Source organism: Myotis myotis, unplaced genomic scaffold, assembly GCF_014108235.1.
Source record: "Myotis myotis isolate mMyoMyo1 unplaced genomic scaffold, mMyoMyo1.p scaffold_m19_p_10, whole genome shotgun sequence".
In the NCBI taxonomy this organism is placed as follows: domain Eukaryota; kingdom Metazoa; phylum Chordata; class Mammalia; order Chiroptera; family Vespertilionidae; genus Myotis; species Myotis myotis.
In genome coordinates this window covers 54,466,902-54,482,680 of record NW_023416314.1, presented here as the reverse complement: position 1 = coordinate 54,482,680, position 15,779 = coordinate 54,466,902, and the positions used below count along the sequence as shown (strand labels likewise).

At 41.5% G+C, this 15,779-nt stretch overlaps 1 long non-coding RNA gene across 1 annotated transcript; it reads right to left on the bottom strand.

The window, feature by feature from the left end:
* Nucleotides 1-7,243: 7,243 nt before the first annotated feature.
* On the bottom strand, nt 7,244-15,363 carry LOC118663557. The gene is made up of 3 exons (XR_004970080.1): nt 15,169-15,363; nt 8,024-8,088; nt 7,244-7,689 (listed from the first exon to the last, which is right to left on the bottom strand). It is a non-coding gene; the product is annotated as an uncharacterized LOC118663557 (long non-coding RNA).
* Nucleotides 15,364-15,779: the final 416 nt, after the last annotated feature.

The following is a 15,779-nucleotide window of genomic DNA, read 5'->3' as shown; positions in this document are numbered from 1 at the left end:
TGGCAGAGGGAGGGATCACAAGGGAGCCTGAGGACATTTTTAGGGTGATGGCTATGTACCCTATCTTGATTGTGATGATGATATCACAAATGTACAATCTATTAAGACTTATTCAAACAACCACTTGGCCTGGAGCTCAAATCCCCTCTAGGATTACCTACAACCATCAAGGCTTAACTACAACAAGACTGCGCACAAAGACCACTAGGGGGTGCACCAGGAAAACATAAAAAAATGCAGAGACAAAGAAACAGGATGCAAATGTCAGAAATGGAAGATATAGACCTCAAAACCACACTTTTAAGGTCTTTCAATAATTTTCTAAAAACTGCTGATAAATGTAGTGAGATCCTCAAGAAATCTAATGAGACCCTCGATGTTGTGATAAAGAACCAACTAGAAATTAAGCATACACTGACTGAAATAAAGAATATTATACAGACTCCCAACAGCAGACCAGAGGAGCGCAAGAATCAAGTCAAATGCGAAGAAGCAAAAAACACCCAACTGGAAAAGCAAAATGAAAAAAGAATCCGAAAATACGAAGATAGTGTAAGGAGCCTCTGGGACAGCTTCAAGCATACCAACATCAGAATTATAGGGGTGCCAGAAGATGAGAGAGAGCAAGATATTGAAAACCTATTTGAAGAAATAATGACAGAAAACTTCCCCCACCTGGTGAAAGAAATAGACTTACAGGTCCAAGAAGCGCAGAGAACCCCAAACAAAAGGAATCCAAAGAGGACCACACCAAGACACATCATAATTAAAATGCCAAGAGCAAAAGACAAAGAGAGAATCTTAAAAGCAGCAAGAGAAAGAAATTCAGTTACCTACAAGGGAATACCCATACGACTGTCAGCAGATTTCTCAACAGAAACTTTGCATGTGAGAAGGGAATGGCAAGAAATATTCAAAGTGATGAATACCAAGAACCTACAACCAAGATTACTGTATCCAGCAAAGCTATCATTCAGAATTGAAGGTCAGATAAAGAGCTTCACAGATTAAAAAAAAGCTAAAGGAGTTCATCACCACCAAACCAGTATTATATGAAATGCTGAAAGGTATCCTTTACAAAGAGGAAGAAGAAGAAAAAGGTAAAGATACAAATTATGAACAACAAATATGCATTTATCAACAAGTGAATAAATAATCTGATGAACAGAAAAAAAAAAAAGACTTATTCAAGTGTACACGTTAAGTATGTACAGTATATTGTATGTCAAGTGGTACCGTTTTTAAACTGAAAAAATAAAGACTACAAGTGGCATGATTCAATTTATATGACCATCTGGAAAAGGCAAAACATAGGCAACAAAATGCCAGTAGTTGTAAAGGCTGGGAATGGGGGAAAGGGCTGAAGACAAAGGAGCATGTGGGAATTTGGGGGAAGCGAGTAAGGCAAACCCTCTATATCTCGTGTTCTATATCTTGGTGATTACATGATTATATTCTGTTGTCAAAACTCATAGACCTGTTATGCCTAAAAAGGGTGAATTTTACTGTATATAAATATATGTACCAATAACTCTTACTTTAAAAAAGAAAAGCTATTACACACACACACACACACACACACACACACACACACACACATTTGTTTGTTTGCTAACAGAGGTCAATAGATAAGTCTCCCTCCTCTTACCTGAAATGCTGGAAAAGTCAGTGCAGGCTGCCTCCCAACCTGTGTCTGCACTTTCCTGGGTCTTAAGCCTTTTCATATCCAATATGTCATTTGCTCTAGTTGCCAACCCTAAGAGCAAGGGAGAGGGAGGGGTCATGTACTGCTTGGTGAATGAGGAAACTGAGGACAGAGAGGTTTAAAGACTCTCACTCACCATTACACAATTCAGAAGCGACTTCTAGTCTGGAGCTCTTCCCATTTGTGCCCTCAGCTTTGTGGGGTCCTTCCTGATCAGCAGTCCATGGTCTTCTGTGTCCAGAGGGAAGGAATCCAAATCAAGGTGCCCACCTGCAGGAGGCCTGCCCACTGCCTTCAAAATCATGGTGGGACCAGTGTGATGCCATGCTGACAGCATGGGGTACAACACATAGGAGGATGTGATGAGCTGCCAGAGGTGGGGGTGGGGTGGGCAAAAAGGGTGAAGGAGGTCAAAGGGTACAAAGTTCCAGCTGTAAAAGCAGTAAGTCATGGGGATTTAATGTACAGCATGGTGACTCTAGTTAATACTGTATTAAGAGAGATCTTAAAAGTTCTCATCACAAGAAAAATTAATTTCATAACTATGTATGGTTTCAGATGTTCACTAGACTTACTGTGTGATTATTTCACAATATTTACAAATATCAAATCATCATGTGGTACACCTGAAATAAATATAATGTTATATGTTCATTATCTCTCAACATTTTTTTAAAAGCTTTTTTAAGGATGTGATGAGAATGCTTCACCTCAGTGGTCTTTCTCCCGAAAAAACACATCACCCCAGTCTTAGCATGAGAATGACATCAGACAGACCCAAATTGAGGAACATTCTGTTAAATACCTGGCCAGTACTCCTCGAGACCATCAAAGTCATCAAAAACAGGGAAAGACTGACCAGCCGTAGTGGTTCAGTGGTTGAGTGGGAAGTCAGGGTTTGATTCACAGTCAGGGCACCTGCCTGTGGTATGGGCTCAGTCCCCGGTGGGGGGCCTGCAGGAGGCAGCCAATCAATGATTCTCTCATCATTCATGTTTCTATCTCGCGCTCCCTTTCTGAAATTAACAAAAATATATTTAAAAAAAATAAACAGGAATAGACTGAGAAATTGTCATGGACCAGAGGAGGCTAAAGAATCACAATGACGAAATGTCATGAGGTGTCCTGGGTGGGATTCTGGAACAGAAAAATGACATTAGTGGGAAAACTAACAAAATCTGAATACAGACTGGAGTTCAGTTGACAGTAGTAACGTGCCAGTGTTGGTGTGTTCGTTTTGATGAATGTACCATGGTGATGTAAGATATTAACAACCAGGAAAACTAGGAAAGTATATGAAAATATTTTGTACTCTCTTTGCAACTCTCCTGGAAAACTGAAATTATTCCAATATTAAAAGTGTATTTTGTAAAAAAAAATCATTGGAGGCACTAGATGCTTTGTTCTTCCTATGGAATCTTTTCCCAAGATGGAAAAGTATTTTTATTTTTTTAGCCAAGAATTAATTTCCAAGACAAAGATAGGAGCTTCTCAGCTTTGACTCATAAAACCCCCAGGGCAGCCTGGTAGCAGGAATCATCCAACTCTCCCCCACCAGAGCCCCTCTGCCTTCCCCATCAGCAGCACCACCTGGCTCCTCGAACTCAATAAAGGCATCCTGGGCAGCAGAGGGCCAAGGTCAGAGGGCAATGGCAGCTTCATAGGATGCTCTCTTGAAGCCCCACTGGTCAGATCTGCTCTGAGCAGGGCCAATGTTGGGGGAGGGGTGTCCTATCTGAAGCCAGCAGATTTCCAGTGTTCCCTGTGAATATAGGTGTGTGTGTGTGTGTGTGTGAGAGAGAGAGAGAGAGAGAGAGAGAGAGAGAGAGAGAGAGACAGGGAGTCGGGAACTGAACACCAAGTAAGGAGGCTATGCTGAGTGACCTGAAACAGGCCCCTGGAAGTAATCTCTCAGCAGGAGCAGTGAGTCCGTTTAGAAACCAGTGAAGCAGAAAAGTGATGTTGACCAACCTATTGTGCAGGCCTTTTTCATTGTGTGTAAATAAATGAGAGGCCGACACTGTCCCCTGCCTCTCCCTACCCCCACCCCCTGTCAGCCCTAGGGGACGAGTTTTCCACTCACCATTAATACCTCCTTCACAGTAATTTTGTTTGTTTGTTAATCCCCACCCAAGGATATTTTTTCCATTTTTTTTTTGCCCCAACTAGAATTAAACTTGCAACAGAGGCACGTGCCCTTGACTGGATTTGAACCTGGGACCCTTCAGTCCATAGGTGGACACTCTGACCACTGAGCAAGATCCACTAGAGACAGAAACTTTTGACTTAAGTCACCACAGCTCTCCTGCTTTCTCTTTTCCTCTTCCTTCTCTCCACCTGTCTGAAAGGATTATTCTGCTTTTCAAGATGTGGCCACTCACACTGAAGCCGTAGCCCTGCCTGCCTCCTCCCCACACCTCGTGGCAGCCCCAGCCCACTACACACAGTCCCGCCCGCCGTGGCCCAGAGCACCCGGGGCCAGGTGGCCTGCTGGCCCAGGTCCCCTGCAGAGAGTCTACAAGGGCATCAGGATAAATACCAGTCGTCCTTTGTTCAGAGCAATGTCGACACCTTCACTTATAAAATGTGTCCTTTCAACTGACTTTTTTATGAAAAGAGAATTTTACATGTGGGGTCAGAGAGGGTCTGGTCAGAAAACAGAAACCACATCAATTATTTTAACAGAGATAATTTAGTATAAAGAATTGTTCACAACTCCCTGTGGAAACCACTGATATACATTCCAGATACAGATACATATGCACATACATATGCAATACATACATGTGTACCTTACACGCCAATGACTGTTGACATATAATGGGGTGGGGGGTGGGTTGTTCACCAGGGATTAGAGAACCGAAAGGCAAATGGGGAATACTGAGGTTTCCCGGAGAAGACTGCAGGAAGCAGCTCTGCCCCCTGGGCTGGAGGAACAAAGGGGAGAGTGTGGGGCTGCTCACAGGGATGGAAGCCAGACCTCTGAGGAGGGCACACCAACTGCCCCGGGCTGGGGTCTCCAGGAGGGACAATGAGGCTGGTTGTGAGTGTGAGAAACATGAAAACCAGAGTTACTTGCTCTATTGAAATCAACTGCCACTGCGAAGGTAAGTTGGGGTGGCGCTGTCAGGAGGAAGCACATCTCTTCCCTCCTGCTTTTCCCATCTAGCACCCCCTACTGGCAGAGTCTAATTTTGACCCAGCTGGCAAAGGAGAGAGGGGTTTGCAGAGTCCCAGTGCCAGCATCACAGAGCAGAGTATAAAAAGTAGGTATGAATTTGAGACACAGTAGTGTAATAACCAGTCAGAAGCTAATAGAAACATAATGAAAAAGAGGTATAAAATTCACAATTTATCAAATGACTGTCCCATGGACAACCTGTGTGTGAATGTGTGTGTGTGTGTGTGTGTGTGTGTGTGTGTGTGATACGTGTCTCTGAATAGTAATGCATCATGTTTTATGGTAGCTCCCTATTTCTCATACTATCTAATATTTCTAAGAAGTTGCCAAGTATGGAGCAAGCACAAAACTCTTCACATCAGTAATCTAAGTCAGCACTCACAAGGACCCAAGGAGGTAAATACTAAGATCATTGTAATTTTATAGATGTGGAAATCAAGAGAGAGGTTAAGTAGCTTGATCCTGATGCTCAGGAAGTAGTAGATCCAAGACGCAGCTCCATGAAGCTCATGCACAGTCCCTGCATCACCCCTATGCACTGGGTACCATCGCTACAGACAACCCATCCCCCCATCCCACGCCTTCCCACTAACGTCCAGGCCCTCTCCCAGCGAGAAGGCTAATAGATTTCTCAGAGCTCTGCTCTGATATGCCGTACAGCTCCAACTACTTGGTATATAACAGTGATGGCGAACCTATGACACGCGTGTCAGAGGTGACACGCAAACTCATTTTTTTGGTTGACTTTTCTTTGTTAAATGGCAGTTAAATATCCTATCTAATAATAGACAAGCATGGTAATTGACCATACCTTCACTACGCCTCCCATTGGCTAATCAGCGTGATATGAAATTAACCGCCAACAAAGATGGCAGCTAATTTGCATACTACAGGCAGGGTGGGACAATGCCATCCCGCCTGCCCCGCCACCATCTGAGCTTGCTATCTGTGACCCGGGGCAGCGGGCGTCCCTGTGCAACCTGACCCGGGGTGGCTGAGCGGGGCAGCAGCAATCGACCGACCCGCCTGGGCGTCCCGTGTGCGACCCCACCTGGGGCGGCGCCCCAACCCCCAGATCAGCCCTGCCGTGTGCACGACCCGGGGAGGCGGGGCAGGCACTGAGGAATCGGGCCTGCTATCTGCCACCCAGGGAGCGGGCCTAAGCCAGCAGGTGGTTATCTCCCTAGGAGTCCCAGACTGTGAGAGGGCACAAGTGGGGCTGAGGGACACCCCCCCCACACTCCCTTCCTCTGCCAGTGCACAAATTTTTGTGCACTGGGCCTCTAGTATAAAATAAATATCAAAAATATAAGTCTTTGTTTTACTAAGGTTGCAAATATCAAAAAATTTCTATATGTGACATGGCACCAGAGTTAAGTTAGGGTTTTTCAAAATGCTGACACGCTGAGCTCAAAAGTTCGCCATCACTGGTATATAAGATCAAAGCATTAAAGCTTACACAGCATTGAAGCACATATACATAACCACAACACCAAAGGAAAAGCAGAAGAGTGCTCACATACTAGTACAATAGTGTAATCTGCTGGCAATAAAATTATGATGTAGAAGTACATGTACAGACACGGAAAGAAAATAGTTAACATTTAATGAGAGGTTCCCATGTGCTGGGCACTGTATTATGGGCTTCTTCGTATTAACATATTTACTCTTCATAATAACCCAATGTAGTCGATCCCATCATTATTATTCCCATTTTACAGATGAGGAAATTGAAGAACCAGAGGGGTTATATAATTTTCCCAAGGTCATAGAGCAGTGATTGATGGCATCAGTATTTGAAACAAGACCATCAAGTTTTAGGGCACAGGATGCTGACACCACACTATGCTGACTCCAGGAGAGTGTAAATATTTTTGTGACATACTATTCAGTTAAAAAGAAATCAAGTTAGAGAGTAACCAAAGAACATGTATGCACATATGAATAACCCATGGACACAGACCATAGCGTGGGGAAGGCCTGGGATGGGGTGGGGACTGGGTGGAGGGGGCAAAGTAAGGGAATAGGGGACATCTCAAATACTGTCAACAATAAATATTTAAAAATAAAATAAATGAAAAAATCAGGTTACAGAATAGCATGTGTAGTATTTTTCCATGTTTGAGATATATATATATATATATATATATATATATATATATATATATATATAATTTTTTAGCCCATAAGGGATTTATAATAAAATGTTAATAATGGTTATCTAAGAGTGGTGGTTTGAGTTTTGAGTTTTTACTTTCTTATTTTTAAATAACTGTATGTTCTGGCTTTTCTACAATAAAATGTTTTTCTTATAATAAACATTTTTAAGATTTATTTCTAAAGAAATGAGTGTCATCCAGGGAAAATGATGTGGCAATTTGGACAGTTCCTAATATTGGGGGTGGATAAGAAAAGGAAACTTGTGTTCCCAACACACACGTACAACAGAAAAGAGATTCAGAAGCATCTACATCCTGGCAAGGTAATAGCATGCTCCCTGGCAATCGTCCCCACACCTGAATAAGCCCGGGGCCAAATCCCAGCATTGTTTTAAGCATATTCCCTTCTCCACTGCACTACAGGGAGGTTTGCAAATTTATTGAACACGAGCATGAGGATTCCACTTTGAAACTCATGCCACCTCAGTTCTAATCAAGATGACTTGGTCCCTCTGAACATCTGACATCTGCGTGCTGGATAGATTGTTGTGGTGGCTGTGATGTTATCCCTTTGCATCCAGACTCTTCTCTCCAATTCCCCAAGCCATGCGTTGCCTTGGAAACATCATGATTCTTATAGAGATCTAAGCAAAGGGAAATAATAAAAATAATAAAATCTTACAGTTGAAGTCTATCTTTCATGCAACCAAGGCGGGTTGCTAAGCCCTTCTTCTAGATTAAAAGACAGGCAGGCAGAGTGGCTCATACCATGTGTCATCCTGATAATTAACGATTAGAGGAAACACACTGATCTCTGCTCTCTGGATAATTTAGGTCAAAGTAGTCTTCCACCAGAATTAAGAGGGTTGCCAAGGCCAACAATTTCATGAACAGGAACATATACTAACATCACTGGCATGAAAGAGACCTCTGATCTAGGAAGCAGCAAAGCCTCTTGTCATTATAGCATCAACTCACATGAAAAAAGGTCTGATGTAATGCAGTGAGTCTTCCCTTTAGTGTGGCAGTCGGCAAACTTGTTCCTAAAGGGCCAGATAGTAAAAATGTTCAGCTCTGCAGACCATATAGTCTCTATCTCAACTACTCAGTTCTACTGTTGTAAGGTGAAAGCAGCCATATGTAATATGGACAGGAATGAGCATGGCCTCGTTCCAATAAAACTTTATTTATAAAAACAGGTGGGGGGTAGATTAGACCCATGGGCCATAGTTTTCAAACCCTTGCTCTAGGGCAGCGGTTCTCAACCTGTGGGTCACGACCCCTTTGGAGGTCGAACGACCCTTTCACAGGGGTCGCCTTAGGCCATCCTGCATATCAGATATTTACATTACAATTCATAACAGTAGCAACATTACAGTTATGAAGTAGCAACGAAAATAATTTTATGGTTGGGTCACAACATGAGGAACTGTATTTAAAGGGCCAGAAGGTTGAGAACCACTGCTTTAGTGAGCCAAGCTCTGGCTGGAGCATTGTGAATCAGAAGGAGGAAAGTACATCAAGTCCCCAGAGTTTACATTTGACAGAGGAGGAGACAGAGGAGGACAAACTAAGCAAGTAAACAAATAAACAAGAAACGTTCTGATAATGATGCATGATAGAAAGATGACAAATAAAAGAAATGGGTTACTTGGCGGGAGAAGGGAAAGCCCAGTTTGGATGAGATGCTCAAGGAAGACCTCCTGGGGGAGATGATTTTGAGCTCAAATCAGAGTGAAGAGAAAGAGCTGAAATTCACAGACCTGGGCAAAGAACATATCAGGTAGAAAGAACACAAACACGGAGAGCCTGGTGGCAGTATCAGACTTAGTGGGTTTGAGGAAGAAAATAAATAAGGAGAATGTGGTTTGAGATGAAGTTAAAGAGGTGGTCACGTGTCATGACAGGCAGGGTCTTCAGAGCCATAGGGCCACGCCTTGACCTCTCTTTGCCATGATCCAGCAGTTCTGATTCTCACTGTAACCTCCATGGACACTCCCAGGCTCTCCACCTTCCTCAGTTCCCCTGCTTCCATCAACTGTGGCTAGACCTGGAGGTGTCCTAAAAACACTGAGATGAAATAGGTCCCCCAACCAAGGAAAACAACCTCTTTCCATTGGAGCCATTGGACATACTAAAGTAAAATAAACTAATGCCGTAGTAAGATTTTAAGCACCTGATCAAATGTTTTCTTTCCATCTCCTTTTTAAAAATTCTTTATTGTTTAAAGTATTACATATAGCATTATATGCCTCCTTTTTTCCCCATTGACCTCTCCCAAGCCACCCCATCCCTCAGCACATGCCCTCACCCCCATAGTGTCTGTGTCCATTGGTTATGCTTATATACATGCACACGAGTTCTTTGGTTGATCTCTTACCACCACCACCACCCCCCACTCCCAACCCTCCCCTGCCTTCCCTCTGAAGCTTGATAGTCTGTTGAATGCTTCTCTGTCTCTGGATCTATTTTTGTTCATCAGTTTATGTTCTTCATTATATTCCACAAATGAGTGAGATTATGTGATATGTATCTTTCTCTGACTGGCTTTTTTCGCTTAGCACAATGTTCTCCATGTCCATCCATGCTGTTGCAAATGGTAAGAGTTCTTTCTTTTTTACAGCAGCATAGTATTCCATTGTGTATATGTACCAGCGTTTTTTAATACACTCATCTGCTGATGGACACTTGGGCTGTTTCCAAATCTTAGCTATTGTAAATTGTGCTGCTATGAACACAGGGGTGCATATGTCCTTTCTGATTTCTTGGAATATATTCCTAGAAGTGGGATTACTGGATCAAATGAGTTCCATTTTTAATTTTTTGAGGAAACGCAATACTGTTTTCCACAGTGGCTGCACCAGTCTACATTCCCATTAGCAGTGCACAAGGGTTCCTTTATTTCCATATACTCGCCAGCACTTGTCATTTGTCAATTTGTTGATGATAGCCATTCTGACAGGTGTAAGATGGTACCTCATTGTTGTTTTGATTTGCATCTCTCAGATGATTAGTGACTTTGAGCATGTTTTCATATGTCTCTTGGCCTTCTGTATGTCCTCTTTTGAAAAGTGTCTAACTCCTTTGCCCATTTTTTTAATTGGATTGTTTATCTTCCTTTTGTTAAGATGTATGAGTTCCCCATAAATTTTGGAGATTAGGTCCTTATTGGATAAAACATTGGCAAATATGTTCTCCCATACAGTGATCTTTCTTGTTGTTTTGTTGATGGCTTCTTTTGCTATGCAAAGCTTTTTATTTTGATGTAGTCCCATTTGTTTATTTTCTCTTTAGTTTCCATTGCCCTAGGAGCTATATCAGCAAAGATATTGCTACAACATATGTCTGATATTTTGCTGCCTATGGATTCTTCTAATATTTTTATGGTTTCCCATCTTATGTTTAAGTCCTTTATCATCCCTTTTTTAAAGTCAATGTTTAGACCAAGAAGAATAAGGAAGCGACTAGCTGAATGCTTCAGGGCCATGTTCACCAATTTTTTTTAAAGGAAGGAAGGAAGGAAGGAAGGAAGGAAGGAAGGAAGGAAGGAAGGAAGGAAGGAAACTAAACTCCTTTAGTTCTGTCAAGGACAATAATCTCCAAACTAGAAAGCACAGAATATGCATGATTATGAAGACATGGAAGCACAAGGTAGAGAACTAGTGAGACAGTCAAGCTATTTTAAATGAGAGATATGGATGTGCCTGTCCAATTTCCCCAACACCATTTATTGAAGAGACTATGTTTACTCCATTGTGTAGTCTTGCCTCCTTTGTCAAATATTAATTGAGTGTAATGGTTTGGATCAATTTCTGGGGTCTCTGTTCTGTTCCAATGATCTACATACCTGCTCTTGTGCCAGTACCAGGCTGTTCTGATTTCAGTGGTTTTGTACTATAACTTGGTATCTGGTATTGTGAGCCCTCCAACTTTGTTCTCTTTTCTCAAGATTGCTGCCACTGTTTGCTTGTTTTTTTAATTTTAAATAAATTTTTGGACTATTTGTTCTAGATATGCGAAATATGCTGTTGGTATTTTAATAGGGATTGCATTGGATCTATAGATGGCTTTTGGTATCATGGACATTTGAATGATGTTAATTCTACCAATCCATGAGCATGGCATATTCATCCATTTGTTTCTATCTTCCTCTCTTTTTTCAACATCCTGTAGTTTTGGAAAACTATAGGTATTTTTTTTAATTGCTTTCGGAGAGGAAGGAAGAGGGGTAGAGAGAGATAGAAACATCATGATGAGAGAAAATCATTGATCAGCTGCCTCCTGCACTGGGGATTGAGCCCGCAACCCAGGCATATGCCCTTGACCGGAAAGGAACCTGCGACCCTTCAGTCTACAGGCCAACGTTCTATCCACTGAGCCAAGCTGGCTAGGGCTCAAGTACAGGTCTTTTACCTCCTTGGTTACATTTATTCCTAAGTATCTTAATGTTTTTGTTGTTGCAATAGTAAATGGGATTTTTTTAGTTTTTCTTTCTGAGAGTTCATTATTTGTGTATAAAAATGCCATCAATTTCTGGGTGTTAATTTTGTATCCTGCTATATTGCCAAATTCATTTATTAAATCTAGTGGCTTTTTGGTGGAGTCTTTAGGGTTTTCTATGTGTAATATCATGTCATCCGAGAGTAATGACAGTTTTTCTTTCTCCTTTCCAATTCAGATGGCTTTTATGTTTTCTTCTTGTCTGTACACTGTGGCTAAGACTTCCAGTACTATGCTGAATAAGAGTGGTGAAAGCGGACATCCCTGTCTTGTTCCTGTTCTTAGGGGAAATGGTTTTAGTTTTTGCCCATTGAATATTATGTTGCAAAAAAATGAAACTAGATCACCAACTTACACCATATACAGGAATAAATTCAAGATGGATAAAAGGCTTAAATGTAAGTTGTGAAATCATAAAAATCCTAGAAGAAAGCATAGGCAGCAAAATCTCACACATCTTTCATAACAGTATGCTTGCCGATACATTGCCTAGAGCAAGGGAAACAAAAGAAAATAAACAAATGGGACTACTTCAAAATAAAAAGCTTCTGCACAGCAAAATAAACCATCAACAAAATGAAAAGGGAGCCCACTGTATGGGGGAGCATATTTGCCAAATGATACATCTGATAAAGAGTTAATATCCAAAATATATAAGGAACTCATACAACGTAACAAAAGGAAGACAAACAATCCAATCAATAGTGGGCAAAGGACCTAAATAGACACTTCTCTAAAGCAGACATACAGATGGCCAAGAAACATATGAAAAATATGCTCAAAGTCACTAATCATCAGAGAGATGCAAATTAAAACAATGAGATATCACCTTATACCTCTCAGAATGGCTACCATCAACAAATGACATGTGCTGGTGAAGATGTGGAGAAAAGGGAACCCTAGTATAGTGCTGGTGGGAATGCAGACTGGTGCAGCCACTATGAAAACAGTATGAAGTTTCCTCAAAAAATTAAATATGGAACTGCCATTTGACCCAGTAATCCCACTTCTAGGAATATATCCTAAGAAACCCGAAACACCAATCAGAAAGAATATATGCACCCCTATGTTCATAGCACAATTTACAATAGCTAAGATCTGGAAACAGCCCAAGTGCCCATCAGTAGATGAATGGATTAGAAAACTGTGGTACATCTACACGATGGAATACTATGCTGCTGTAAAAAAGAAGGAACTCTTACCATTTGAAACAGCATGGATGGAGCTGGAGAGCATTATGCTAAGTGAAATAAGCCAGTCAATGAAAGAAAAATACCATATGATCTCACTCATTTATAGATAATAAAGACCATTATAAACGTATGAACAAAAAATAGATACAGAGGCAGAGCAGCCTCGAATAGACTGTCAAACTACAGCCGGAAGGCTGGGGAGGGTTGGGGGTGGGAGGGGGGTAAGAGATCAACCGAAGGACTTGTATGCATGCATATAAGCACAACCAATGGACATAAGACACTGGGGGGTAGGGGAGGCCAGGGGATTGTCAAGGGCAGGGAAAAAAGAAGACATATGTAATACTCTTTGTAATACTTTAAGCAATAAAACAATTTTTTAAAAAAGCTGTGGTACATTTACACCATGGAATACTATACAGCAGTAAAAAAGAAGGCTCTCTTGCCCTGGGAGACAGCATGGAGGGACCTGGAGAGTGAAATTACGCTAAGGGAAATAAACCAGTCAGAGAAAGACAAGTATCATATGATCTCACTTATATGTGGAATCTAATAAACAAAATAAACTGACGAACAAAGTAGATCCAGAGACATGGAAACATGGAACAGACTGACAAGTCCCAGACTGAAGGGGAGTGGGTGGGTGGGTGGGTGGGTGGGTGGGTGGGAAGAGTTTACCCAAAGAATGAATATATATATATACTCATGGATGCAGACAATAGTGTGATGAAGGCTTGGAGCAGAGGGAGGGGGCATGCTAGAAGAGGTCAATGGGGACAAAAGGGGGACATCTGTAAAGGGGAACTTTCAACACATAAAATAAATTTTTAAAAATCAAATAAAATCAATGAGATGTATGGGCCACCCAAAAAACTCGAGGTAGGAAGCACCTCCAGTACCAGCACTGTAATGAACTAGGATCTGTGAGACCAGGAGAGGAGCTAGGAAAGGCAACCAGGCATCTTTCAGAAGACACAACCCATGAATTGAATATCAGTCCCTGGAAAAGTCCTGTAAGGGGTAATTAAATCATAATATTTCATGAGCAAGAGGGAAGTGGTAAGCAGCATGACCAGCATGGGCTGCTGGGAACAAATGTCACGGGATCATCCTCATGTCTTTCTTTGATATGAAGGTTACATTCAGCAAATGTTTACCGTAAAACAACCAAGTTCTCCTGCCAGGGATAGATTCCACATGCGAACAAGACAGACACAGTGTCTGTTTACATCAGTGGAGGTCTTTAAAAATATGCCACTGATCTATCTACTTGATCCTATCTTGTTTCAACATTCTTTTCAATAAGTTGTATGAAGACATGACTACTAACCTATGCAACACAACCTAGAGTCCAAAGTGGATTGAAACTAATGAAAAGAAATTGAATATGAGCAAATATTCAATCTTGCACAGTTACCTCTAAAAGTACAGGATGTAGTCTTCTAGTTTAAATTGTTTATTGATCACAGACAAAGGGAATAGGAAAGGGGGCATGAGTGGATGAGAGATTTCAATAAATTCTGGAAGAGGAAAAATTAATGGAAGAGTAATGGATGATTTAGCAGACAAAAGAGGCACAAATATTTACAGAGGAAAGTAAGGCAAAAAAGAGTGCCAGTGTGCCCTCTGGAACCTTGGAGAAGCTCAAGACTTGATCAAAACTGCCATGAAGGGCAGGGGCAGTGCGGAGCTGCAGACCGTCTGTATCTGAACTTGGAGCCCCTGGCCTTGTTTCGCCAGAGATGCAGACCCCCAGAAGCCGGATATGTCCATCACACTAGCCCACCCCCACCCTTCCCCAAGGAGGAGATCAGGAAATTCTTCTCTGGAGAATCTGAACAGTCTCAAAGAAAAGACTGTTACATACTGATATTTGGGTTTCTCCCAGTGCTAGCCTCCCACCCGGTCACCCAAGAGTGGTCTTCCAATTGACAAGCCCCATATCCATACTCATACACAGAGCCATCGACCAGCCCTTTCATTTTGCCTTATTATTAGATAGGAATGGACAACCAAGATCTTTGACAAGAGTCATCAATGTAAAGAGAAGCTAAACTCAATCCATAGGAAAAAAAAAGAAACATTGAAAGAGAGGTTCCTTATGGCCTTGATTAAATTCAGCTTTAAATCCTAGCTCTAGAAATCATCTCTCTCTCCCCCCTTTTCCTACCCCTTCAGAGACCTAGTCTTTCCCTTGATAATCAGCAACACCTGAGGCAGCAAAAGACAGGCGCCTGCATCTGACTAATGATCACAAGGCCTGGACCTCTGCAGGCTGAAGATTACATCTTGACCTAAATTATGTTTTAGCTCCTGAGCCCTAAGGTGGAACAACCCCCTGGTTACTTTCCCATGAAACCAGACAGAGGGACGCCAGAACAGACCTCAGAACTGTCCTCAAGACCTAAAGAAATGATTCATTGCCCTTACCTCACCTCCGGCGTATCAGCTCCCAGCACACACACAAAAAAAACATAACCCGTGGCGTTTGTGACTTTGACCTAAATATTCTGTAACCTACATGCCATCGGGGAGTTCAGGCTTTTGAGCATCAGCTTCCCATTCTCCTGGGTGGTGCCATTTATAATAAAGTAGCCAATATTTCTCCTCTGCAATTCTTGGTGGTTAGTGTTTGGCTCTGCCAGCATCAGTGAACAAACTCTGATAACAATATACTGCAGGAAGCAGGCTTATCTGTTTCCTAAACAAACAAACAAAAAACTGACACTTGCCTATCAAAAAAAAGAAAGAGAATGTTATATAAGAGGTAATCAAATAATAAGAAAGAACTTTTAAAATTAAAAATATAATAGTATATAAAAATGATAAGTGATAACCTGCTTAAGCAGATGAAATAGTTGGGAGATGAAGTTAAAGAATCTTATAAAAAGTAAAGCAAAAAGAGGCTGAAAATATGGGGACAAAATTAAAGTTTCAACATTTGAAGCAGGAGGCTCTATATCCAACTAACAAGAATTCCAGAAAAAATAGAAGAGAAAAAAAATAGAAGGAAGAAACTTATATGAATGAATGGAGTCTCC